The following is a 7190-nucleotide window of genomic DNA, read 5'->3' on the forward strand; positions in this document are numbered from 1 at the left end:
TGTGTGGCGTTGCACTGTTAAAATCATCCCAGTGTGGAGATGAAACACCTGTGTTACAAAGCCACATGCTCTGTCCTCTCTGCTCTACCTAGGTGTTTTAATGTGGGTAATACAAAGATAATACTAATACAGAGATAACCACTGCTCTACCTAGGTGTTTTAATGTGGGTAATACAGAGATAATACTAATACCGAGATAACCACTGATCTACCTAGGTGTTTTAATGTGGGTAATACAGAGATAATACTAATACAGAGATAACCACTGCTCTACCTAGGTGTTTTAATGTTGGTAATACAAAGATAATACTAATACAGAGATAACCACTGCTCTTCCTAGGTGTTTTAATGTGGATAATACTAATACAGAGATAACCATTGGACATGCATTTTCCATTATGTCATTGTGTTTACCATTTCAGAACCTTACATCTGTAGTTTAAAGCATATGCAGGGCATTATATAAGAGCCCTTGACTTTTTCCACATTTTGTTAAGTTACAGCCTTATTAAAAAATAGATTAAATGCATTTTTTACCCCTCATCAATATACACACAATACCCCATAATGACAAAGCACAATTTTTAGCAAATGTATTAAAAAAAAATTTTTTTTAAAAAATAAAAAAAACAAGCAATGAGGTCAAAGAAATTGTCCGTCGAGCTCCGAGACAGGTTTGTGGCGAGGCACAGATCTGGGGAAGAGTAGCAAAACATTTCTCAAATCTCTGTTGGCCGGACTCCCTGCTTCTGCCGTCAAACTCCTGCCCCACGTTGGGCGCAAACCTTTTAAGGGCTCCTGAGTGGCGCAGCTGTCTAAGAAACTGCATCTCAGTGCAAGAGACATCACTACAGTCTCTGGTTCGAATCCAGGCAGAATCACATCCGGCTGTGATTGTGAGTCCCATAGGGAAGCGCACAATTGGCCCAGCATCGTCCGGGTTTGGCCAGGGTTGGCTGTCATTGTAAATAAGAATTTGTTCTTAACTGACTTGACTAGTTTAATAATGATTAAATTAAAAAGTGGGATGCATGCCAGCAAAGCCACTACTGTCACGCGGGACTAGGTGAGCGAAAGAACCAGACGCAGAGAGAGAGAGCCGCTTGGGAAAAATATTCCTTATTTTTACTCTTAACAAAAAACTGAATAAGCCCGAACATCCAGGGCGCAGTGAAAACACTTGCCAAACACCCAACATACACACACGTAACAAAAACAACAGGTGCAACTAATAAGACAAAACAAACAGACAAACGAAAAAGGGATCGGTGGCGGCTAGTAGGACGGTGACGACGACCGCCAAGCACCGCCCGAACAGGCAGGGGAGTCAACTTCGGCGGAAGTCGTGACAGTACCCCCCTCCTGACGCGCGGCTCCCGCAGCGCGCCGCCACCGGCCTCGAGGACGACCCGGAGGGCGAGGTGCTGGGCGATCCGGGTGGAGGCGGTGGAAGTCTCTCAGTAGAGTAGGATCTAAAATGTCCCCCACCGGAACCCAGCATCTCTCCTCCGGACCGTACCCCTCCCAGTCCACGAGGTACTGTAGGCCCCTCACCCGGCGTCTCGAGTCCAGAATGGCACGTACTGTGTACGCCGGGGACCCCTCGATCTCCAGAGGGGGTGGAGGGACCTCAGGCACCTCACCTTCTTGCAGGGGACCAGCCACCACCGGCCTGAAGAGAGACACATGAATAGAGGGGTTAATACGGTAATACCTAGGGAGTTGTAACCTATAACACACCTCGTTTATTCTCCTCAGGACTTTAAACGGCCCCACACACTGCGGCCCCAGCTTCCGACAGGGCAGGCGGAGAGGCAGGTTTCGGGTCGAGAGCCAGACCCTGTCCCCCGGTGTGAACTCGGGGGCCTCACTGCGGTGCTGGTCAGCGCTCCTCTTCTGCCGTTGTCCTGCTAACTTTAGCGATTCCTGGACGGCTTTCCAGGTGTCCTTGGAGCGCTGTACCCATTCCTCTACCACAGGAGCCTCGGTCTGATTCTGGTGCCATGGGGCCAGGACCGGCTGGTAACCTAACACACACTCAAACGGGGACATGTTCGTTGAGGAGTGGCGGAGGGAGTTCTGAGCGAGCTCAGCCCAAGGAACATACCTCGCCCACTCACCAGGCCGGTCCCGGCAATATGACCGCAGAAACCTGCCCACATCCTGGTTTACGCGCTCCACCTGCCCATTACTCTCGGGGTGAAAACCCGAGGTCAAGCTGACCGAGACCCCCAGTCTTTCCATAAACGCCCTCCAAACTCTGGACGTGAATTGGGGGCCCCGATCAGAAACGATGTCCTCAGGCACCCCATAGTGCCGGAAGACATGGGTAAACAAGGCCTTCGCAGTCTGCAGGGCCGTAGGGAGACCGGGCAACGGGATGAGACGGCAGGACTTAGAAAACCGATCCACAACGACCAAAATCGTAGTACTTCCCTGGGACGGGGGAAGATCGGTAAGAAAGTCCACCGATAAATGTGTCCACGGCCGTTGTGGAACGGGGAGGGGCTGTAACTTCCCTCTAGGCAAGTGCCGAGGAGCCTTGCTCTGAGCGCACACCGAGCAGGAGGAGACATAAAATCTCACGTCCTTAGCCAACGTGGGCCACCAGTATCTCCCTCTAAGACTCCGCACTGTCCTCTCGATGCCAGGATGACCCGAGGAGGGGAGAGTATGAGCCCAACGGATTAGCTTATCCCGGACCCCTCCCGGCACGTACTGATCCCCCGCTGGACAGTTAGGAGGGGTCTGCTCTAACCGTGAGGCTCTCTCTATCTCCGCGTCCACCTCCCATACCACCGGTGCCACGAGACATGAAGGTGGAATGATGGGAGTTGGCTCAACGGACCGCTCCTCGGTATCATAGAGACGGGACAGCGCGTCGGCCTTGGTGTTTTGGGAGCCTGGTCGGTACGAGATGGTGAACTGAAACCGGGTGAAAAACATGGCCCATCTAGCCTGACGCGGATTTAGTCTCCTCGCTTCCCGGAAGTACTCGAGATTACGATGGTCAGTCCAGAAGAGAAAAGGGTGTTTCGCCCCCTCAAGCCACTGTCTCCACACCTTCAGAGCCTTGACTACAGCTAACAACTCCCGGTCCCCCACATCATAGTTTCGCTCCGCCGGACCGAGCTTCCTCGAAAAGAAGGCACAAGGGCGGAGCTTGGGTGGTTCGCCCGAGCGCTGGGACAGCACGGCCCCGACCCCCGCCTCGGACGCGTCCACCTCCACTATGAACGCTAAAGAGGGGTCCGGATGCGCCAACACGGGCGCATTGGTAAACAGCTCCTTCAGACGACTGAAAGCTCTGTTCGCCTCTGCTGACCAACGCAAGCGCACTGGTCCTCCCTTCAGCAGTGAGGTAATGGGAGCAGCCACCTGACCAAAACCCCGGATAAACCTCCGGTAGTAATTGGCAAACCCTAAAAACCGCTGCACCTCTTTCACCGTGGTCGAAGTCGGCCAATTACGCACGGCTGTAACGCGGTCATCCTCCATCACCACCCCGTAGGTGGAAATACGATAACCCAGGAAGGAAACGGCCTGTTTGAAGAACTCACATTTCTCCGCCTTGCAATACAGGTCATGCTCCAGCAGTCGCCCAAGTACCTTACGCACCAGAGACACATGCGCCGCGCGGGTGGCAGAGTAGATCAAGATGTCATCAATGTACACTACCATTCCCTGCCCGAGCAGGTCTCGGAGAATCTCATCTACGAAGGATTGAAAGACAGCTGGAGCATTTTTCAACCCATATGGCATGACGCGGTACTCATAATGGCCAGATGTAGTACTAAATGCGGTTTTCCACTCATCTCCTCCCCGGATACGCACCAGATTATACGCACTCCTCAGGTCCAATTTTGTGAAGAAGCGTGAAATGATTCCACCGCCGTAGCGATGAGAGGTAGTGGGTAACTAAACCCCACTGTGATGGAATTTAGACCTCGATAATCAATGCACGGGCGTAAACCGCCATCCTTCTTCTTCACAAAAAAGAAGCTCGAGGAGACAGGTGATGCGGAGGGCCGAATGTATCCCTGTCCCAGTGATTCAGTAACATATGTCTCCATAGCCGCTGTCTCCTCCTGGGACAAAGGATACACGTGACTCCTAGGAAGTGCAGCGTTCTCCAGGAGGTTTATCGCGCAGTCCCCTCGTCGATGGGGTGGTAATTGGGTCGCCTTCTTTTTACTGAAGGCGATAGCCAAATCGGCATATTCAGAGGGAATGCGCACGGTGGAAACCTGGTCTGGACTCTCCACCGTAGTCGCACCAACGGCAACTTCTATACACCTGCCTGAACACTCCTCTGACCACCCCTTAAGAGCCCCCTGTTGCCAGGAAATCACCGGGTTGTGCTGAGCTAGCCAGGGAATTCCCAACACCACTGGAAACGCAGGTGAGTCGATAAGGAACAGACTAATCTGCTCCTTATGACTACCCTGCGTTACCATGTCCAGTGGTACCGTGGCCTCCCTGACCATTCCTGACCCTAATGGTCGGCTATCTAAGGAGTGCACGGGGAAAGGTAGGTCTAACGACACAAGGGGAATCCCTAGCCTTAATGCGAGCCCCCGATCAATGAAATTCCCAGCTGCGCCTGAATCGACTAGCGCCTTACGCTGTAGAGAGGGAGAAAACCCGGGGAAATAGGTTAACACATACATATGACTGACAGGAAGCTCTGGGTAAGTCTGGTGCTGACTCACCTGGGGTGATCGAGTAGTGTTCCGCCTGCCCTCCCGACTCCCAGAAGAGTTCCTCCAGCACCGGTCGGCCGTGTGCCCTCGCCGACCACAACTGGTGCAGGAGGACACTCCTCCTCCGGTCCCCCTTGATGCTGCCCCCCCTAACTCCATAGGGATAGGAGCAGGAGGGCTGGGAGGTGGAAACGACAGGACCTGTTCCGAACGTCCGCGGGCAGCCAGCAGGTTGTCGAGACGGATGGCCATGTCAATAAGTTCGTCCAGCATGAGTGTGGTTCCCCGACACGCTAGCTCCCTGCGGACGTCCTCCCTAAGGCTACATCGGAAATGGTCTATTAAGGCCCTGTCGTTCCACCCTGCTCCTGCAGCCAAGGTCCTGAACTCCAGGGCAAAGTCCTGTACGCTCCTCGTCTCCTGACGCAGGTGGAACAGCCGTTCACCCGCCGCACGACCCTCTGGTGGGTGGTCAAACACAGCTCGGAATCGGCGGGTGAACTCAGGGTAATGATCCCTCGCCGAGTCTGGGCCATTCCACACTGCGTTGGCCCATTCAAGAGCTCGTCCAGTCAAACAGGAGACGAGGGCGCTCACGCTCTCCTCTCCGGAGGGAGTAGGACGAACGGTCGCCAGGTAAAGCTCCAGCTGGAGAAGAAACCCCTGACACCCGGCCGCCGTTCTATCATACTCCCGTGGGAGCGCCAGCCGAAGAGCCCCGGAGCCGGATGCTGTAACAGGAACAGGAGGTGTTGGAGGAGGGGGTGCTGGAGATGAGGTGGGAAGGCCACTCCTCTCCCATCGATCCATCCTCTCCATCATTTTGTCCATAGCCGACCCAATTCTGTGGAGAACACTGGTGTGATGGAGGACCCTTTCCTCCATCGATGGGAGAGGAGACGCGGCTGCTCCTGCTGATTCCATTTGTTTGGTGCGGGATTCTGTCACGCGGGACTAGGTGAGCGAAAGAACCAGACGCAGAGAGAGAGAGCCGCTTGGGAAAAATATTCCTTATTTTTACTCTTAACAAAAAACTGAATAAGCCCGAACATCCAGGGCGCAGTGAAAACACTTGCCAAACACCCAACATACACACACGTAACAAAAACAACAGGTGCAACTAATAAGACAAAACAAACAGACAAACGAAAAAGGGATCGGTGGCGGCTAGTAGGACGGTGACGACGACCGCCGAGCACCGCCCGAACAGGCAGGGGAGTCAACTTCGGCGGAAGTCGTGACAACTACACAACACAATACTAAACAATACATTAATTGCACAATAACGGTGCCCACAACCTGTTAGGTCCCACATAAAGCTGACCCAACAACTGCTACACCTGGCTATCAACAGAGCCTTGTCTGGCATCGAAAAGTTCATTCAGCCTCATTTACTGCTTTAAAAAAAATATGGCTGGCTTACTTAAACAAATGTGATTTCTACTGAAAATTGAGATGTACAAACTATGGCATAAGGGGACGAAAAGCGGATAAGAGGTCATCTGTAATTTCGATTAAGACATTAATGAGTGAGCTAGGACGGACAGTCAATATACCTATTGTACAGCCCTTTTGAAATGCAAAGAAACAGATTTCAGAACATGGGCCGTTCTTACAGTGTTCTCCCTGTACACCAAGTCAGAACCGTAGGATAAATAAAGGGGCATATAAGCAGACAATGAAAACCCTTACAATATTCAATGATTATATTCCTATAAAACAGGTTATAGGCTACATGTGAACCAAGTCAGAACAGTGGGCAAAATTAAGAGGTGAAAATAGAACAAATTATTAGGGTGAGGCACATGGGCTACTGACATCTTACTACACAACAAACACTTAGTATTACTTTCTTAGCTACAGTATACACATCTCCCTGGCATATTACATCATTTATGCAGCAGCATACAAGACATTTTTGGACTCAACTTGTTGTGCTGTGCTCACTTGAACAGGAAGGTGGCACGGCAGTCCTTTGTGGGCATATTTTGTCATCAAACTCTATCATCAAACTCTGGCATTCTCTGAATTTATGGTGCTTTCAAGACAATTAGGAACTCAGCAAAAAAAAATATGACGTCAGTGATCTTCAGGTTGTAGCTGTAGAAAGAGGCCCCAGTTCCCAATTCCGAGTTGGATGAAAGTTCAAAACCTATTTTCCCAGTCGTAGCTTGTTTTCCCCCCGAGTTCCCAGTTGTCTTGAACTCACTCAAGTCAGATGTTGCAGTACCGAGTTAAGATGTTTTGAGCACGGCACAAATCAAGCTTCATTGACAGCATGGCCAATGTTGAACGTTTACAATTTTAAACTAGGAAAAGAGCCCTTTCATCTTAGACTTGAGAACACAGAGCCACTCCAATGAATTGCAGGCTAATGATTGCTTTGCAATGCTTGCAGTTAGCCACTGATTCCTTCCAAACCACTCATTGTTGAATTTGCAATTTGTTGTGTAATGTTTATGTCCAACGGCCGATGAGCACTGATAC

This window comes from Salvelinus namaycush, unplaced genomic scaffold (assembly GCF_016432855.1).
Source record: "Salvelinus namaycush isolate Seneca unplaced genomic scaffold, SaNama_1.0 Scaffold720, whole genome shotgun sequence".
Lineage (NCBI taxonomy): Eukaryota > Metazoa > Chordata > Actinopteri > Salmoniformes > Salmonidae > Salvelinus > Salvelinus namaycush.